The sequence below is a fragment of the Hyperolius riggenbachi genome, chromosome 2, assembly GCF_040937935.1.
Source record: "Hyperolius riggenbachi isolate aHypRig1 chromosome 2, aHypRig1.pri, whole genome shotgun sequence".
NCBI classification, from domain to species: domain Eukaryota; kingdom Metazoa; phylum Chordata; class Amphibia; order Anura; family Hyperoliidae; genus Hyperolius; species Hyperolius riggenbachi.
In genome coordinates, this window is record NC_090647.1 from 48,118,568 (window position 1) to 48,139,782 (window position 21,215).

The window sequence follows — 21,215 nt, forward strand, 5'->3', positions numbered from 1 at the left end:
AGTGCCCGCTGCCTGTTATGTGACAGTTGGCATTCACAGTGCCCGCTTCCTGATATTTGACAGTTGGCATTCACAGTGCGGCTACTATTTATGTGACAGTTGGTATTCACAGTGCCGCTACCATTTATGTGACAGTTGGCATTCATAATGCCGCTACCATTTATGTGACAGTTGGTATTCAGTGCCGCTTCCTGTTATGTGACAGTTGGCATTCACAGTGCTGCTACCTGTTGTGACAGCTGGCATTCACAGTGCCGCTACCTGTTATGTGACAGTTGGTATTCACAGTGCATTTCAAGCACTAAAAAAGTGCTCATAATAATGCAAAGTGCACTATAAAAATGCGCAAAAAGTAATACTGAAGTTAAAGGACATGCGAGCTCAATGGAAACTGAGGAGATAAACAAGTGTATCTTTCCTCCTCTTCCTATAAATTATCTTTTTTTTTTTTTATATCCCACAGTTTTTTATTTTAAATTTAGTTCTACTTTATACGGTTTCATTGTCTCATTCATTGCTCTATTACACAGTCGTTGAAGTATGCCAGAGCTAAAATCTATGTACTATTGACCCTACCTGTTATGTGACAGATAGGGTCTTTTCCTGCTCTCAGAAACCATGTAAAATTTAGAGAAACAGAGAGCCCAATATAGTGTAGTATGTTATGCAAAAATAAAGTAAGGATAATCAGTGAGAAGATTATACTCACAAGCGTGGGTTACCACACAGGCAACCACTGTATAAGCAGGTGAGGAGATTAGACCTGTCCTCACTCGGGGATAACAAGTCGCTCTCTGTAGATCAGAAAAAGGGGTAGATCACCCCTCCACCAGGGCTGGACACGGTATAGCAGTAGGAGAACAGAGGCGCCAGCAGGATAAAAATGGATAAAACCTTTAAAATTTGCTTGGAGGAAGTGGTGGACTTGCCTCCATAAAGCAGACACGAAAGACTGTCTGAATAGTAGCAATTACATTTACTATATAGTACCTCAAAAAGTGCAGTTCAACGCGTTTCGCAGTCCAAGCCCGCCTCATCAGGCAAACTACACCTGCTATTTCCGATTCTGTTTTGTCCCCACGTTTATTGCCTGATGAAGCGGGCTTGGCCTCCGAAACGCGTTGCACTGCACTTTTTGGGGTACTATATAATAAATGTGATTGCTACTATTCAGACAGTCTTTCGTGTCTGCTTTATGGAGGCAAGTCCACCACTTCCTCCAAGCAAATTTTAAAGGTTTTATCCATTTTTATCCTGTTGGCGCCTCAGAAACCATTTAGGCTGGGTTTCTACTTGAGACTTTTGTTTTGTCCGATCACCACTCATTGCAAAACTGACAATGAACGGCTCCTATTTTATATATAGGTACCGTTCACATTTTGCTCTGGGCTCCAGCCAGACCACAGCGGATCATCGTGGAGTAGTCCGCTCCCGCTAGCAGTACAGGCGCAAGAGGGAGCCGTGCCTTACTGCCAAGAAAGTGTTATGGCCGTCACTCCTTATCATTGAGGGTTATGGTATAGTCCAACCTGGTCCCGCCCTGGACAGAAAAGGTCACTTGCTTACCTGATGTTTCAGGCAGATTAAAAAAAAAAATTTAAACCACTATAGTTATTTGTGTGCTTGGCATGTCACGTCATCTCAATTGTCCTTTAACCTAATGGGGACCGACGTAGTACGAATCTGTCCAGCAGGTCGGGCTGCCGCTCTGACTGGACGCAGATTCAACGTCCACATAAACGAAGCTTCCCGCCGCGATTGTCCGCACCTGAGAGAGGAGATTAAGCGGTCATATGACAGCTGACATCTCCCCTCAGTGATCAGGACCTATCGCGCTTGGCTTCTGATCATGTGATCACTACGATCGCCGGCGGAACGTAGTGATCACCGTTAGAGATACAGCGGTTGGGGGGAAGGAAGAGGATCCACTCACCTTCCTGCCGTTCCCCCAGCGATCGGCGTTCCACTCTGGCCGGCATCCCTGCTTGTTCTGACGTAAGTATCGGGTCCCGGCTTGATGACGTCATCGGGCCACGACCCAGAACTGAGCGGCAGTACGAGCGGGGATGCCGGCCAGAGTGGATTCCACAGCAGCTCAGCGCTAGAGCCTGGGAGGTGAGTTAAGGCTGCTGGCTACAGGTGGGGGGGGGGGACATCATGCTCAGCAAGCCAGACCCGGGATCCAGCTAACCTCTCAAACGCGCCGCCCCCCATGCAAAATCGGCTGGTTCGTAGCCACTCCCAAAAGGGTTAAAGAGGAGCTGTCAGTAATACTATCTCAGAAAAAAAACACACATGTATAAGTAGATAAATACTTGCTCTACTTACATAGCATATGTATTGCACTGTCCACGTTTTGATTTTATTGATTTTTCTATAGTAAAAAAAAGAGAAAATCTTGCTTAGGATTCTCCATCTTAACTATGTCTATTTTTAAGCCAATCCTGATGTCATTTCCTCCCTTACTCTCCTCTGCCTGCTTGTGTATGCATTGCCCGCCCTCCTCCCAGTCTTCAAGCACTCCCAACCAGCTCTGTAATAGTGCATTGTCTCAGCATGAAAAATATTGGCCAATCGGAGAGGAACAGAGGTGTGGGAGGGGAAAACAGGAGGGAAAGAGGCTTCAGCCAATCAGGCTGCATTAGTTGAGTCTAAGGGGAAAGTAGAGAGGCAAAAAAAGGACAACCTAGCATGCCCTGCAACTTCCTTAGTGCTGCAGATATACCAAATAATAGCCACGGAAACTGGGGAATGTTGTTTTATGGATAAGAAAGTGATTTTTAACTTTTGGATTGCCTGGTTAGCATCCTTATTACTTGTTTACCAGATAAAAATAAATAATTCATTCAATGCCCGACAGTCAGAGCTGCTCAAATCCGGAACTGGGAAACATCCGGATAGTTCTATCTGGATATCTCCCAGTTACCTGGGGGGGGGGGGGGGGGGGGAGAGGGGGGTGTCAATCTTACCTGTCTGACGCCTTCTTTATTCCGTGCCTCGGTGCCTCCCACGATGCGGTCCAAGCGGCGGGCACGTGATTACAAACACTTCCTCCTTCCGGGTTGAAGGAGGAAGTGTTTGTAATCACGTGGAGCGCATCGTGGGAGGCGCCGAGGGACGGACCGAAGAAGACGTCAGACAGGTAAGATTGACCACCCCGCACAGGTTTACTGGGAGATATCCGGATAGCAACTATCCGGACGTCTCCCGGTTCCGGATTTGAGCAGCACTACCGACAGTTACACTTTAACCACTTGCCGACCGCCCACAGCCGATGGGCGGCGGCAAAGTGGACGCCGAAAGGACCGCAATACGCCCAAGGGCGTTGCGTCCTTTCGGCATGCCGGGGGAGCGATCGCGTCATTGATGACGCGCGCTTCCCCCGGCAACTGGCTCCGCCCACCCGCGACGACAACCCGCCGGCCGGAAGCGCCGGCGGGTTGTTAACCCAGCGATCGATAAGTGAATAATACACTTTGTAATGTATACAAAGTGTATTATACAGGCTGCCTCCTGCCCTGGTGGTCCCAATGTCCGAGGGACCACCAGGGCAGGCTGCAGCCACCCTAGTCTGCACCTAAACACACTGATCTGCCCCCTGATCGCCCACAGCACCCCTCAAACCCCCCCGCCCACCCCCAGACCACTGTTTGCACCCAATCACCCCCCTAATAACCCATCAATCACTCCCTGTCACTATCTGTCAACGCTATTTTTTTTAAAAAAATTCCCTAAACTGCCCCCTGGGGACTCCTGATCACCCCCCACCCCTCAGATTCTACAAATGACCCCATTTTAGAAAGAAGAGACCCAAAGGTATTCCGTTAGGAGTATGGTGAGTTCATAGAAGATTTTATTTTTTGCCACAAGTTAGCGAAAAATGACACTTTGTGAAAAAAGACAATTAAAATCAATTTCCGCTAACTTGTGACAAAAAATAAAATCTTCTATGAACTCACCATACTCCTAACGGGGAATACCTTGGGGTGTCTTCTTTCTAAAATGGAGTCATTTGTGGGGTTCCTATACTGTCCTGGCATTTTAGGGGCCCTAAACCGTGAGGAGTAGTCTTGAAACCAAATGTCGCAAAATGACCTGTGAAATCCTAAAGGTACTCATTGGACATTGGGCCCCTTAGTGCAGTTAGGGTGCAAAAAAGTGGCACACATGTGGTATCGCCGTACTCAGGAGAAGTAGTATAATGTGTTTTGGGGTGTGTTTTTACACATACCCATGCTGAGTGGGAGAAATATCTCTGTAAATAGACAATTGTGTGTAAAAAAAAAATCAAAAAATTGTCATTTACAGAGATATTTCTCCCACCCAGCATGGGTATGTGTAAAAATACACCCCAAAACACATTATACTACTTCTCCTGAGTACGGCAATACCACATGTGTGGCACTTTTTTGCAGCCTAACTGCGCTAAGGGGCCCAAAGTCCAATGAGCACCTTAAAGGCAGCCATACACTGGTCGATGTGCCATCAGATCGACCAGCTGACAGATCCCTATCTGATCGAATCTGATCAGATAGGGATCGTATGGCTGCCTTTACTGCAAACAGATTGTGAATCGATTTCAGCCTGAAACCGATCACAATCTGTGCAGCTGCTCCTGCCGCCTGTCCTCCCCCCGCGCATACATTACCTGATGCTGGCTCCCGGGCATCTTCTCCACGCTGCACCGCTCTGTTCTTGCTCCATCTCGGCGCTTCCTGTGTCACTCCGTGACCAGGAAGTTCAAATAGAGCGCCTTCTATTTGAACTTCCTGGGTCACTGCAGTGACCCAGGAAGCGCCGGGATGGAGCGGGTGCAGCGCTGAGAAGATGCGGAGAAGACGCCCGGGAGCCCGCATCAGGTAATGTATTTTTCATCGGATCGGCCGCCGCTAGCGACGCGCACTTTACCCGCGGGCGATCGAGGGTAATTTCCCGCACGGCGCGATCGACGGACCGATCCGATTTCGGGAGGAAATCGGATCGTCGGCGGCGTTTACCGCGAACGATTGGCAGCAGATTCGATCCCAGGATCGAATCTGCTGTCGAAACGGCCGGGAATCGGGCCAGTGTATGGCCACCTTTAGGCTTTACAGGGGTGCTTACAATTTAGCACCCCCCAAAATGCCAGGACAGTAAACACACCCCACAAATGACCCCATTTTGGAAAGTAGACCCTTCAAGGTATTCAGAGAGGAGCATAGTGAGTCTGTGGCAGATTTCATTTTTTTTTTTTTGTCGCAAGTTAGAAGAGATGGAAACTTTTTTCCATTTTTTTTTTTTTTTGTCCCAAAGTGTCATTTTCCGCTAACTTGTGACAAAAAATAAAATCTTCTATGAACTCACCATGCCTCTCAGTGAATACTTTGGGATGTCTTCTTTCCAAAATGGGGTCATTTGGGGGGTATTTATACTATCCTGGAATTTTAGCACCTCATGAAACATGACAGGTGCTCAGAAAAGTCAGTGATGCCCAAAAATGGGAAAATTCACTTTTGGCACCATAGTTTGTAAACGCTATAACTTTTACCCAATCCAATAAATATACACTGAATGTTTTTTTTTTTTTTTTTTATCAAAGACATGTAGCAGAATAACTTTCACGCTCAAATGTATAAGAAATTTTACTTTATTTGAAAAATTTCAGCACAGAAAGTTAGTCATTTTTTTGACAAAATTCATGTCTTTTTTGATGAATATAATAAAAACTAAAACTTGCAGCAGCAATCAAATAGCACCAAAAGAAAGCTGTATTAGTGACAAGAAAAGGAGGTAAACTTCATTTAGGTGGTAGGTTGTATGACTGAGCAATAAACCGTGAAAGCTGCAGTGGTCTGAATGGAGAAAAAGGCTCTGGTCCTTAAGGGGTAGAAAGACTGTGGTCCTCAAGTGGTTAAGTAAGCGAAAGGTCCATACACACGCCCTACAAAAGTCACTGCAAAGAAACAACCAGCGTTGTGGAAACAACTTCACCGGTAACAAAGACAAATTAGTCTTTCCAACAATGTTGTCTGCATACTGATATTGCAAACGGCCAACTCGTTTAATCATTATGTGCAAAAGTGGCATTGGACTTAACTGCAGTTCTGCTTATTACCAGAGGGTGGTGCTGTTAATCTGGACGTTCTACCTTTCATCAGCAGGCGTCCCTGTGTAGTTCATTTATCTGGAACAACTGAGTACATCCTATTTAAAGGATACCCGAACTGAAATGTGACATAATGAGATAGACATGTGTATGTACAGTGTCTAGCACACAAATAACTATGCTGTGTTCCTTTTTTTCTTTCTCTGTCTGAAAGAGTTCAATATCAGGTATATAAGTGGCTGACTCAGTTCTGACTCAGACAGGAAGTGACTACAGTGTGACCCTCACTGATAAGAAATTTCAATTTTAAAACACTTTCCTTGCAGAAAATGGCTTCTGAGAGCAGGAAATAGATAAAAAAGGGAATTTCTTATCAGTGAGGGTCACACTGTAGTCACTTCCTGTCTGAGTCAGGACTGAGTCAGCCACTTTCATACCTGATATTTAACTCTTTCAGACAGAGAAAGAAAAAAAGGAACACAGCATAGTTATTTGTGTGATAGGTACTGTACAAACACATGTCTATCTCATTATGTCACATTTCAGTTCGGGTATCCTTTAAAGGACCACTGTATTGAGAGGTATATGGAGGCTGCCATATTTCCTTTTAAACAATACCAGTTGCCTGGCAGCCCTGCTCATCTATTTGGCGGCAGTACTGTCTTAATTGCACTAGCATGCAGCTAATCCAGTTGTTCAGAGTCTATGGCTAGAAGTATTATGCTTAGTACACATGATGCAATTTTCCATCATATTGACGATTGATCTGATTTCTAATCGTTTTTCTGATTAATTTTCCGATCACTATACAAAATCGATTAGAAAAACAATCGGAAATCAGATCGGACCTGTCGAAAATAATCGATTTGACCGTCAAAATAACAGAAAATTGCATTGTGGGTACTAGGCATAATGCTGAGTACACACAACGCTATTTCCTGTCCAATCATTTCTGTCATGTCCGATCTGCTCTTGTTTGATAACAGGATCGATTTATCTAAGTTTTCACAGGAAAATCCCATTCTCGATCAGGAGCAGTTTGTACATATACACACATAATGCACCTTTCTGTCGGATTACCCGTCAAATTGCATTGTGTGTACCCAGCATAGGAGGCAGAGGATCAGCAGGATAGCCAGGCAATGTGCATTGTTTCAAGGGAACTTAACCTGAGAGGGATATGGATGTTTCCTTTTAAACAATACCAGTTGCTCGTCAGTCCTACTGATCTCTTTGGCTGAACACACCTGAAACAAGCATGCAGCTAATCCAGTCTGACTTCAGTCAGAGCACCTTATCTGCATGCTTGTTGAGGGGCTATGGCTAAAAGTATTAGAGACACAGGATCAGCAGGAGAGTCAGGCAACTGGCATTATTTTAAAATCTATATCCTTCTCAGTTTAGGTTTCCTTTAAAGGGGTTCTCTGATGCCTGTAAAAACATCTAAAACTGACTTACCTGAAGCTTCTATCGGCCCCCTGCAGTCCTCCTCCGATGCTCCATTCCCCGCCGCCGTAACCTGCTAATTATTCGTCTAACTAGACTTAATAAAACAAAACAAAAAACGGCTAAATGTTTAAAAAAATTAATATTTAAAAAAAAATATATATATATATTGGGGGAGCAATAACAGCCCACCAACAGAAACCTCTGTTGTTGGGCAGAAAAGGGGGTGGGATCACTTTTACGTACGGCCCTGCAGCGAGCCCTTAAAGCTACAGTGGCCTATTTTGTAAAAAAAATGGCCTGGTCACTAGGGGGGTTTAAGACCGCGGTCCTCAAGAGGTTAAAGGACAGATCCGAATAAAAAAAAAACAAAAATATCTACTTACCTGGGGCCAGCCCCTGGCAGCCGCAGCTCCGCTCCCAGACAGTGTACCAGAGTCCCCTCTGTTGCAGATGCCATCCTCACCCGGTCGGCATCTTCTGCACCTGCGCGCAATTGCGCTCACATGGCCTGCGCAGAACATTCCAGGCCACGTGAGCACAGGCGTAGTAGATGCTGACCTGGTTAGGTTTACATCTGCAACAGAGGGGACACTGGAGCTATAGCGAGGGACATATCGTCTGCCAGGGGCTGGAGGAAGCCCCAGGTAAGTAGATCTCGTTCTTTTAATTTGCTCGGACTTTCCACAGCCCTTGAATTATAGCTAGGACTTCAGCCTTTGTATCTGTTAGGCCTGTTTCACACATTAGGCTGAAGGTGGTGAATTCGCCGCCTGTCAGCTGCTCCCGTGAACCGGCTGGGTGCTTGCTAGTGCTCGGCATGGACAGTGGAGAGGTGGCCACGCTCTGATGCAACATGATGCTTTTGGTTTTTTGATGGGTAACTGTGCCACATGTCAAATGTTGACACCTGTAAAGGTACAAATATCGCTATTTGTGAGCGGCCTTACTGGTGTGTTTTCCTGCTCTGTCTCTGCGTCCTCATTTTTAGTATCTGAGCCTTGCTTGCCCCGTGTGTATTTTTCAGAGTTTAACCTGCAGAATTTTTCCTCATCTGTGACTAATCACAAATGTAATTTGATCCCTCAGTTGCTGTCAGCTGGCTGCCTCTGCAGAGCAGCTAAATTGTAAACACAGGGTGTTAATTCTATGTCTGCTTCCATGAAAGCAGGAAGTAGACACACTGAAGATGTATTGCAGGATTTGTATCAGCTGTAACAAAGAAATGTTTTTCTTTAAAGGTTATTATGCTGTTGTTTATCTTTTAGAGCAGAGAGGATGTTCTGAGTTCAGGTCTGCTTTAAAGAGAACCCGAGGTGGGTTTGAAGAATATTATCTGCATGCAGAGGCTGGATCTGCCTATACAGCCCAGCCTCTGTTGCTATCCCAAACCCCCCTAAGGTCCCCCTGCACTCTGCAATCCCTCATAAATCACAGCCACGCTGCTGACAAACAGCTTGTCAGAGCTGGCTGTGTTTATCTCTATAGTGTCAGTCTGCTGCTCTCCCCACCTCCTGCAGAACTCCAGTCCCCGCCTGCATCCCTTCCCTCCCTGTTGATTGGAGGGAAGGGACGGGGGCAGGGACCGGAGCTATGCAGGAGGCGGGGGAGCAGCTGAGACTGACACTACAGATGTAAACACAGCCTACACGCATGGCTGTGATTTATGAGGGATTGCAGAGTGCAGGGGGACCTTAGTGGGGTTTGGGATAGCAACAGAGGCTGGGCTGTATAGGCAGATCCAGCCTCTGTATGCAGATAACATTCTTTAAACACACCTCGGGTTTTCTTTAAAGTAAACCTGAGATGGGGGTGATAAGAGGATATTTACTTACCTGCGCTTCCTCCAGCCCCCTGTAATGTGTCAACTCCTCTGCGCCCTTCCGGCCCAATCCGATGTGCTGCGGGGCCAAATGAAAGGCAACTATTCAGGGTCTACTGCGCATGCGCTCTTCCAGACCACACACCTCCTCAATCGCACTCCCATTGTCGGGAGTGTTCTGCGCCTGTGCAGTCAGGTAAGGCTTGTAACTGCGCAGGTGCAGAACGCTCCCGGCTGGTTCCGTGCCTCTGCAGTAGTCTGAGACTTAGCCAGTCGCAAACTGTACCGGGGCTGACAGCGACAGAGCGAAGGGGACCGGAGGGACGCACCGAGGCAGCTGACGGACTACAGGTGGCTGGTAGAAGCCCCAGGTAAGTATTAATCCTCTTGTTTCCTAGGTCAGGGGTCCCCAACCCCCGGTATGCGGCCTACTGCCCGTCCTTGGGCCTTTATCAGCTGGGCCGCGGGTCTATCTGGCCTCTCACCCCCCTCCTCCCCCGGCCGTCTCTGTGTTACTGTAGCTGGCGGCTGTTTCCTCTTTCATATTCCCCTGTCCGCCCCTCTCCATCATGCCCGGTCTTCTTTCACAGCAGAGCATCTCCCAGCTGCTGTGTAGAGTCAGGAAGCAGGGCAGCGCTTCCCCTGGTAACGGCGATATACATCCCCGCTACAGGAAGCCACTCTCCTGCTTCCTGCCTATTCACAGCAGCCGGGAGACGCACTGCTGTGAAAGAAGACCGGGCATGATGGAGAGGTGCAGACAGGGGAATATGAAAGAGGAAGCGGCTGACAGCTAAGGTATCGCGAGCGGCGGTCGCAGGCAACTATACTCCCTATACTGGGGCAACTGTACTTGCTATACTGGGATAAATATACTACCTATACTGGGGCAGCTATACTCCCTATACTGGGGAAACTATACTTAGATACCCTACCTGTACTCTACCTACATACTTAAGCACTCAAAATAGTTTTGCCGCCCGACCCAAAATTTTTTGCAATTATCTCTCTGGCAGTAAAACAGAAAATTTTACAGAAAATTGTATGTCGTGTACTAGGTAATAGAGAGGTCTGTTGGATGTCCATACAGCTTTCAGCATGAAATCTCTTGGGAATCGGCCTTGTGATACAGCATTCGCAGCGTCCGCCGCTGTCCCCCTACAGGAAGTGGCCTAAATGGGGCAGAAGTGGTCATAAAGACATCAGGATTTGAGTAGCATGGGGGGGGGGGGGGTGTTTGTGCTGCAGGGAGTTGGAGTGTTTTTGGCCACAATGGGCGTGCACTAGCCATCCCCATTGTAGCTTATGCCTCCCCTTCCTGTTTTATCCTCAACATGCAGCTGACAAGGATCTTTACTGCCATTATAACGGTGAAGAGGGACTCCTACAGACAGCGTTTTTGGCCCAAAATTGAATGGACAACATCAAAGAGTAAGACCATATGAAAATTTACTTAAGAGCAATTTGCTTCAGGTACACTTTAAATCTCCACCTACTGATAGGAGCATGAATCAAATTCCCTCCTCGGCCACACCTTCCTTACTGGGGTTTATTTTTGTCCTATGTGATCACAAGAATCCCTTTACATTGCAGAATGTGTAATGCTACAAGTATCTGCTACTCCAGGTCACAGGGTGTAACTGGAACTGGTCTGCAAAGCTCTGGGTGGAGTGTTTTGTTGACACAAGAAAACATATTTACCTGGTATCTTCAAGCTGAACCTGTACACGCTAGGAAACTCCAAGCACAAAGTTTAACCTGACAAAGCAAATGACCCTATTAAAGATGAACTTTGGTCGTCATTCCCCCCATGTTGTGTGTGATCTGGCATTAGTCATGGTGAGAATCTGAAGACAACAAAAGTTGTTTAGCTTACCTATACCTTTAATGACTAAAGGTAGACATACATCAGGCAATGATGGGCAGATTTGACCAAGAGACAAATCTCTCTCTAATCCAATCTGATTTAGAGAGAGATCTGTCGGCTGCCCATACACCACAGACCGATTCCCAATTAATTTCATGCTGAAGGTGATCCGGAAACGGCCTTGTGCGCCGCCTCACTGACACTGTCCCCTCCCCCCTAATGTGTAATGACCCTTTCCCCTGGTGCCTAGTGCTCTAAACATTACCTGTCCCCCGCTGGCTTCGGGCGCACTCCTTGCTCCATACACGCGTCCCACGTGGCTGCCAGTGTACACACGGGCATGTGTGTGACATCACACATGCGCCCCCGTTACTCGGCAACCAGAGGCTTTAAAGGGAAGGTTCAGGGTGGATACAAAAAAAAAAAAAAAATGCAAATCCACTTACCTGAGGCTTCCTCCAGCCCGTGGCAGGCAGGACGCAGAGCAGTGCTTTTCAGCGCTGCTAGATTTGGGCGCAGCCGGCGCCTCCATAGACTTCAATAGGAATCATTCCTATTGAAGCGCTCAGTGAGTAACGTCGGCTCCTTCAGAAGACGGAGCCGAAGTTGCTTAAAAACATAATAATTCGGCCTCCAGCAATCGCTGGAAGCCGAATTATTTCATTCCCCCACTATCCATGTCGGCCTGGAGGGGGAATAGTAATTAAATCGGCCCGGACTTGTGCAGAAGCAGGATCAGCTATATACTGCTGTGTCCTGTGCCCAAGTCTACCGGGGCCGATTTCAAATGTACTCGCAGGACGTGCCCTTGGCGCCGCTCCGCAGGCTCCCGGTCTTCTCCGGTGGCCGACCCGACCTGGCCGGGCTCTTCTGCGCTCCAAAATGCGCCTCACGGGGCGCGCTGACGTCATCGGACGTCCTCCGGGCTGTACTGCGCAGGTGCAGAACTACTGAGCCTGCGCAGTACAGCCCGGAGGACGTCCGATGACGTCAGCACGCCCCCGTGAGGCGCATTTTGAAGCGCAGAAGAGCCCGACCTGGCAGCCGGCCTGGCCAGGTCGGGTCATCCACCGGAGGAGACCAGGAGCCTGCAGAGCTGCGCCAAGGGCACGTCCTGCCTGCCACGGGCTGTAGGAAGCCCCAGGTAAGTGGATTCGCATTTTTTTTTTTTTTTTGTATCCACCCTGAACCTTCCCTTTAAACCTCCCTGGCGGTAATCCTGAGATGAGCTTGGGCAAGCAAACGGGAGTTCTATGCAGAATATAGTGCGCAGCGGGAGCTTTTACGCACCTCACAGGGGATCCAGATGTCGGTAGCCATTCTCCTTCCTGTCCTCGGAGGCTCTGAAACACTCTGGTGAAATCGCCATCATTGATCTCTCCAAAGAGCCACCGGGAGGACGGTGGTGAAATTGCAGCGCTGGCGTCCAGGAAGGTGAGTCAAAGACGAGGAAGAGCGGGGCCGGGACCAGGGAGAGCTGGCCCGGGTGTCGCCGGTAACAGGAGCCGCAGGAGGGATATGAGCAGGAGCCAGGATGACGTCGGGGGACCTCGCGGCCTACGGTGGGCCGGAGGAGGCCCAAGGTAAGTGAAATTTTTGATTTTGAGTGATTGGATGGGAAGTTGTACTGTATGTACATGTCCAAACTGCTCCCGATCGATAAAGGAATCGATTTATTGATTATAACTTCGCAAAATCGATTCCATTCTCAATCGGAAACAGATCAGACATGTCAGAAATATATGCCCGATTCCCATCGCTCAGACAGGAAATTGCATCGTGTGTTCCCAGCATTAGGCTCTATTCCCACTTGTGGCGGATCAGCGGGAGAGGACAGTGTAATGTCCGCTCTGATGGTCTGGCTGGAGTGGATGTGCTCCCCAAAGGCTATACAGGGGAACGCATCCGCCTGCCCAGGATTATCGCAGACTGCACAGAAGTGCGGCCCGCTTAGGGTCAGTCGGTCCCCACTTGTCAGGTTGCAAATCGGAATGCGTTTTAAACGGATCAGTTTTTCTAAATGTTGCGCATATGCAGCATACGTTTCCAGTCCGTTTAAACATATGTAAAAAACATGTCCTTCCTTCCTGTGCGTTTCTATTGGATAAAGAGGTCTGCAAAGATGATGCTGAGGGGAGGAGCAGGTAGTAGGCAATCTGCTTTGGCATCTGTATTGTGTGCAAAGTTCTCTGTGTAAAGGGAGATCCGTTTTTGTGTTGCCTTTCATTGCCTCCGCGGGTATCCGAGCTCCGTGAAAATCGGCAAAATCCGGACTCTCCTTTCAGTTTTCTAAAACGGAGCCCACGGATCAGTTTTTTGAAGTGTGTGAAGACGGGCACTATTTTTAACATTAGTAGCCGTGGCTCTGTTTTTGTCCAGGGAAAAAAAACTGAGCCACAGATATGGTTTTAAAACAAGTGTGAACCGACCCTTACTGCAACGGATCCGTGGGAACTAGTGTGAACGGCTTCTATTTATAAAATAGTTTGGCGATCAGCTGAGAATGGACAAAAAATGTCAGTTCTCCACTCAAGTGGGAACACAGCCTCAAGGTTGTGGTTACCTTTTTAAAGAATAATTTAAAGAGACTCCGTAACAAAAATTGCATCCTGTTTTTTATCATCCTACAAGTTCCAAAAGCTATTCTAATGTGTTCTGGCTTACTGCAGCACTTTCTACTATCACAGTCTCTGTAATAAATCAATGTATCTTTCCCCTGTCAGACTTGTCAGCCTCTGTCTGGAAGGCTGCCAAGTTCTTCAGTGTTGTGGTTCTGCTATGAACTCCCCCTTCCAGGCCACTCTCTGCACACTGCCTGTGTGATATTTAGATTAATGCAGCTTCTCTCTTCTCTCTTATCTTTTACAAGCTGAATAAAGTGTCCTCTGAGCTGGCTGGGCTTTCACATACTGAGGAATTACAGACAAGGGCAAAGCTGTTTGCAGGAAGAAAAGAGCAGCCTGAAACTTCAGTGCATGGGGGAAAGAAACACACAAATGATCTCTTGAGATTCAGAAGTAAGGCTGTATACAGCCTGCTTGTGTATGGATGTATTTTCTATGTGTGGACATACTGTACATCAACCTACTTCCTGTTTTGGTGGCCATTTTGTTTGTTTACAAACAAGCTTTTTAAAACAGTTTTTAACCACTTTTAATGCAGCAAGGAGCGGCGAAATTGTGACAGAGGGTAATAGGAGATGTCCCCTAACGCACTGGTATGTTTACTTTTGAGCGATTTTAACAATACAGATTCTCTTTAAGTAAAAAGAAAAAAAACAAATGATGCAGCCATTCTCAGGGACAGCCAGTGACAGCATAGGGCAGGTCAAAGCCTTAAAAGTAAACAATACACATTCCTGGGACTTTATTGAGCTGCATGAAATCTTATCACAATCCCTCCTACATTTCTCTGCTGTGACACTTGTATAGAAGTGTGAACACTCAGAGATAAGGGATGAGTCAGACAAAGGTAATGTTTGGCAATGATTTCTGACCTGCTGTATGTCAGAGGGAACCAGCACAGATGACTTGCAAGTCCTGCACACAGATTGCCCCCACACTATGCTGAAAACCAGTACAGACAGGAGACAAAACTGGCTGCAGCAAGCAAGCTAAGTGACCCTGAGATGCCAATAATGGCATAATTTATGCTAGGTACACACAACGTTTTTTCAGTCGATTTCAAACTCTATTCTCATCTTTTCTTATCAATTTCCATTCACTTCTATGCGAAAAAAGTAATATCGGACATGTTGGAAATTATCTATCGAACGTAAAAATGTATGGTGGGTACCTAGCATCGTGGCTCCCTTCAGCCCCATGAGGTCCAGGGCCTCCTTCGCTGTCCTCTCTGGTGGCTCCGTTCATTTGGAAAAGCTCCAGATATTCTGGCTGGCTGCGGTCTTCTGCACATGCGAGGTCCGACCGTGCAGGCACCTCTCGTCACACTCCCATACCCGGGAGGGAGCATTCTGCGTCTGAGCAGTAGTACTGCGCAGGCGTACAACGCTGCTGGGTACGGGAGCACGGCGGGAACTCATGTGCAGCCTGGCCGTGCATGTGCAGAATCTGTCAACTTGCTGCCACTGGCCAGAATACCGGGAGCTTTTCCAATTGAACAGAGCCGTCAGAGAGGACAGCGAGGGAAGCCCTGGACCTCATGGGGCTGAATGAAGCCCCAGGTAAGTAAAAATCATGCCACTGTCCCCGTCTCAGGTACACTTTAAGCTGGGTACAGACATCAGATATAAATCTTTGGAAATCGGGGAATCAAGCTGCCTTATGCCTGGTACACAATTTCCCATCAGATTCGATCATTTGCGACAGGTCCGATCTGATTTCCGATTGTTTTTCTGATCGATTTTGTACAGGAATAATTGAAAAATCAATCAGAAAAATGATCGGAAATCAGATGAGACCTGTCAGAAATGATCGATTTAAACCATCTATGTGATGGGAAATTGCATGGTGTGTACCAGGCATTATAGATTTGTCAGGAAGGTTTGAAAGATGGATCGTTCTAACAATGCAAAGTAACAGTTCATGCAAACGAAATTATTGTAGCCTATTTACTTCTTCCTTCTTCACGCAAACGATGCGCACACGAAAGTTAAAGTGAGTCTGAGATAACTGGAAACAACAAATGTATACGTACCTGGGGCTTCTTCCAGCCCTCTTCAGGGTGATCGGTCCCTTGCCGTCTTCCCACGTCACCTAGGTCCTCCGCTACGGCTCTCGATAATCCGGCTAGTCGGGGTGTAGACACAGGCATGCCCCATTGCGCTCCTGGCCGAAGGATCGTGACCGGGAGCGCACACGGCCGGATTACGCCTAGCGGAGAACCCAGGAGGCGGAAGAGGATGGCGAGGAACTGATCAGGGCGGACTTCTATCCTCCCTCTCCTCAGAGCGGCCTGGTAGGCGGGTATAGTAGACACAGCTCACCTCCTCCGGGCTCCAGTCACATTTTTTTCAGAAGTTCGAAATTACTTTGCTCTTTCATTTGTTCACATCTAAAATCGAAATCTCTGATGGCAGCGATTTTCGATTTTGTGAGTGATTTTTTTTCCCTCCTCCCGGCGCTCAGGTGGGCGCTGCGGGTTGTTTTGCAGCACTTTTCTAAAGCACTTTTGCAGAGCGATTCTGCTTTTTCACTTTCTGACGTCAGGAACTCTTTGACCCAGAAAAGAATAAATACAATGTATTTATTCTTAAAGGCACGAACGCAATCACTGGATAAAGTGTTTCATGAGCGTTTCACGCTTTTACTATACCTTCCATTGTAGCAAAATCACCCCGAAAATGGTGCATGCAGCGCTTTGCTGAGCGGAAAGCGGACGAAACGCGCTGATATGAACTATCCCATAAGGATTCATTGCACTAGCGATTTCAGGGAATTTTTAAAAATCGCTGGCGCTAAAAAAAACGCAAAACACCCTAGGTGTGAACAAGCTCTCACCGACCGTTTTAGGAAAATGTAAGTGATACTTTTCTTCATAGAGAACAACAATTATTTATCCTGTCTGTCTGTTACTCCTTCCCCCGCCTTCCCGACAAAGAACAAGGCGGCTGTGTGCATGCTGCCTAATGATACACTGGGAACGCCTGCAGGCTCACACACACCTGTTTCTGACTAGTGACTCCTTGAGAAGGCTGCTTTATCTATAAAAAAAAGCACTTGTTTCTTGTAACAGCAATGTAAATTGGAAACATCAGTGAGCCGTGGCAATGTCTCCAGATTGCTAACATTTTCCTGCAGAACTTCAAGCAAGCATACCAACCAGTCAACCAAGTCCTTAGAATGGCTGTAGAATGTCACATACTTAATACATAGTCAGAAAATTCAAAAAAGGTCCGCACACTCCAGTGTGGTCAATCCACGTTTATTCCATAAAGTGTGACATTATGCCATTCAGCACCAACGAGTCGTTTCTGGGCCACAGAGGGTCCCCTTTGTCAAGGTAACAAGCAGAATGGTAACAATGTTGATAGGACACACATGCACATATAAAGCTGGTAAGGCATTGCAGTACCTCCCCCAATGAACAATTTTCTGCCTAAACATGCCTACATTAGCATATAAATATGAATATCAAAACAAGGGCGCAATGCTGCAAAACAGAATATCGAACAATACAATCAGTATGCATGATAACAGTGCACAACATACCAACACGCTTGCGCTGGTCTCTGCAAACCCATATGATCAGGGATTGCCGCTACTTGTGGTCCACCTGTGTGTAGGGCGGAAGTCCCGCCTCTCCTATACACCGGGTCCTGTACTCCGTAGTGGAAAACATCGCGGGCCAAGGCCCAGCAACATCCAGGCCTTTTTTGAATTTTTTGATACTGTATAGTTTGGGTCCTGCACCCCCACTAATGGTGTGCGACTCTTTGTACGCATGTGTTATTATATATTATTATATGTTAATATATATATATATATATATATGTATATATATATATACTGTATATATATATATATATGTGTGTATATATATATATATATATATATATATATATTATTATTATTATTATTACATAAGGCTGAAAATCCTGCAAGAACTTCTAGACCAGGGCTGTCAAACTGGGCTGAAACTGAACACTGGTACCAAGTCGCAGGCCAACCTCAATGTCTAGTGGCCACCTCTCGCCCTTATAAAGTTCCATGTTGTCTAATAGCCCCCCTCTCCTATACAGTTCCCTGGAGTCCAATGATCCCCTCCCTCCGCTATACAGTTCCCTGGTGTCTAGTGGTTTCCCCCCCCCCCCCCTTATACAGTACCTTGGTGTGTAGTGACCTCCCCTCCCTTTCCTATTCTGTTCCCTGGTGTCTAGTGTGCCCCTCTCTCCCTAATACAGTCCCCTGGGCCCATATACAATTCTCTTTTTCACCTGAGTTTTCTCCTAGGAGATAATTTTTCATCTTCAATTTTAAATAACTTTCCGGCAATTTTCAACTTAAAAAGTACCGAAAAGTAGGTGAAAAGGTACTATCAAAATTATTTTGAGCATTTTCTTGCTTTCTGGTGGATTAAAAGGCATTTTATTGACAAGTTTAAAAATATCACTTAGGAGAAAACTATGGAGAAAAAGTGAATTGCATATGGCCCTGGTGTCTAATGTCATCTCCTCTCCCCTATTAAGTTCCCTGGTGTCTAGTGCCCCCCTTATACAGTTCCCTGGTGTATAATGTCATGTTTCCTCTCCACTGTATAGTTCCCTGTTTAGTCGCCCTCCTTCCTGTATACCGTTCCCTGGTGTCTAGTGACCCTCCTCTATACAGTTCCCTGGTGTCTAGTGCCCCTCCCCCTTATACAGTTCCCTGGTGTATAATGTCATGTTTCCTCTCCACTGTATAGTTCCCTGTTTAGTCGCCCTCCTTCCTGTATACCGTTCCCTGGTGTCTAGTGACCCTCCTCTATACAGTTCCCTGGTGTCTAGTGCCCCTCCCCCTTATACAGTTCCCTGGTGTATAATGTCATGTCTCCTCTACACTGTATAGTTCCCTGTTTAGTCGCCCTCCTTCCTGTATACTGTTCCCTGGTGTCTAGTGACCCTCCTCTATACAGTTCCCTGGTGTCTAGTGCCCCTCCCCCTTATACAGTTCCCTGGTGTATAATGTCATGTCTCCTCTACACTGTATAGTTCCCTGTTTAGTCGCCCTCCTTCCTGTATACTGTTCCCTGGTGTCTAGTGACCCTCCCCTTTACAGTTCCCTGGTGCCTAAAGGCCTCCTTCCCATACAGTTCCCTGGTGTCTAGTGGCGCCTTCCCCCCTCATAAAGTTCCCTGGTGTCCATTTTGCCCCTCCCCCATACAGTTTCCTGTTGTCTGGTGTCCCTACTCGTCCCCTATACAATTCCTTGGTGTCTAGCGCTCTCCCCCTCCCTCCCCCATATTGCTTCAACGGTGATCTAGGGCTTCACCCCCAATATAGCTTTCCTGGTGGTCAGAGTGGGTCAAACACAATGCAAAGTGGGGAAACCACTTGCGGGGTGAATTTGTTGTGGCATCGATTTTAATCCGATGGTTGATTGGCCCGCAAGATTGATAGATGTATGGCCTTGTTACAAGAAGCCATACACATCGATTTTCCTGTTCTGATTTCTGGAAGGGCCTATCACTATCACAAAATGTGCCCGAAGTCTATTGACCCAACATGCCCAATCATTGAACTTGGATCGATTTTGACCTAAAATCGTTTGAATCAGTACAGCAGGGCGAAGAGAGGAGATATGTGCATACACAGTGGATGGTGGTCAGTGTAGCAGGGTGAGGAGGGATCTGTGGGTGGCAGTCAGTGTAGCAGGGTGAGGAGGGATCTGTGGGTGGCAGTCAGTGCAGTGGAGAGATCTGTGGATGGCAGTCAGTGCAGCAGGGTAAGGAGAGATCTGTGGGTGACAGTCAGTGCAGTGGAGAGATCTGTGGATGGCAGTCAGTGCAGCAGGGTAAGGAGAGATCTGTGGGTGACAGTCAGTGCAGCAGGGTGAGGAGAGATCTGTGGATGGCAGTCAGTGCAGCAGGGTGAGGAGGGATCTGTGGGTGGCAGTCAGTGCAGTGGAGAGATCTGTGGATGGCAGTCAGTGCAGCAGGGTAAGGAGAGATCTGTGGGTGACAGTCAGTGCAGCAGGGTGAGGAGAGATCTGTGGATGGCAGTCAGTGCAGTGATCTGTGGGTGGCAGTCAGTGCAGCAGGGTGAGGAGAGATCTGTGAATGGCAGTCAGTGCAGCAGGGTGAGGAGAGATCTGTGGGTGGCAGTCAGTGCAGCAGGGTGAGGAGAGATCTGTGGGTGGCAGTCAGTGCAGCAGGGTGAGGAGAGATCTGTGGGTGGCAGTCAGTGCAGCAGGGTGAGGAGAGATCTGTGGATGGCAGTTGGTGCAGCAGGGTGAGGAGGGATCTGTGGCTAGCAGTCAGTGCAGCAGGGTGAGGAGGGATCTGTGGGTGGCAGTCAGTGCAGCAGGGTGAGGAGAGATCTGTGGATGGCAGTCAGTGCAGCAGGGTGAGGAGAGATCTGTGGATGGCAGTCAGTGCAGCAGGGTGAGGAGAGATCTGTGGGTGGCAGTCAGTGCAGCAGGGTGAGGAGAGATCTGTGGATGGCAGTTGGTGCAGCAGGGTGAGGAGGGATCTGTGGCTAGCAGTCAGTGCAGCAGGGTGAGGAGGGATCTGTGGGTGGCAGTCAGTGCAGCAGGGTGAGGAGGGATCTGTGGGTGGCAGTCAGTGCAGCAGGGTGAGGAGAGATCTGTGGATGGCAGTTGGTGCAGCAGGGTGAGGAGGGATCTGTGGCTAGCAGTCAGTGCAGCAGGGTGAGGAGGGATCTGTGGGTGGCAGTCAGTGCAGCAGGGTGAGGAGGGATCTGTGGCTGGAAGTCAGTGCAGCAGGGTGAGGAGAGATCTGTGGCTGGCAGTCAGTGCAGCAGGGTGAGGAGAGATCTGTGGCTGGCAGTAAGTGTGCAGCAGGGTGAGGAGGGATCTGTGGGTGGCAGTCAGTGCAGCAGGGTGAGGAGGGATCTGTGGGTGGCAGTCAGTGCAGCAGGGTGAGGGGGGATCTGTGGGTGGCGTGCAGCAGGGTGAGGAGGGATCTGTGGGTGGCAGTCAGTGCAGCAGGGTGAGGAGAGATCTGTGGCTGGCAGTCAGTCTGCAGCAGGGTGAGGAGGGATCTGTGGGTGGCAGTCAGTGCAGCAGGGTGAGGAGGGATCTGTGGGTGGCAGTCAGTGCAATGGAGAGATCTGTGGATGGCAGTCAGTGCAGCAGGGTGAGGAGGGATCTGTGGGTGGCAGTCAGTGCAGCAGGGTGAGGAGAGATATGTTGATGGCAGTCAGTGCAGCAGGTTAGGGAGGGATCTGTGGGTGGCAGTCAGTGCAGTGGAGAGATCTGTGGATGGCAGTCAGTGCAGCAGGGTAAGGAGGGATCTGTGGGTGGCAGTCAGTGCAGTGGAGAGATCTGTAGGTGGCAGTCAGTGCAGCAGGGTGAGGAGGGATCTGTGGGTGGCAGTCA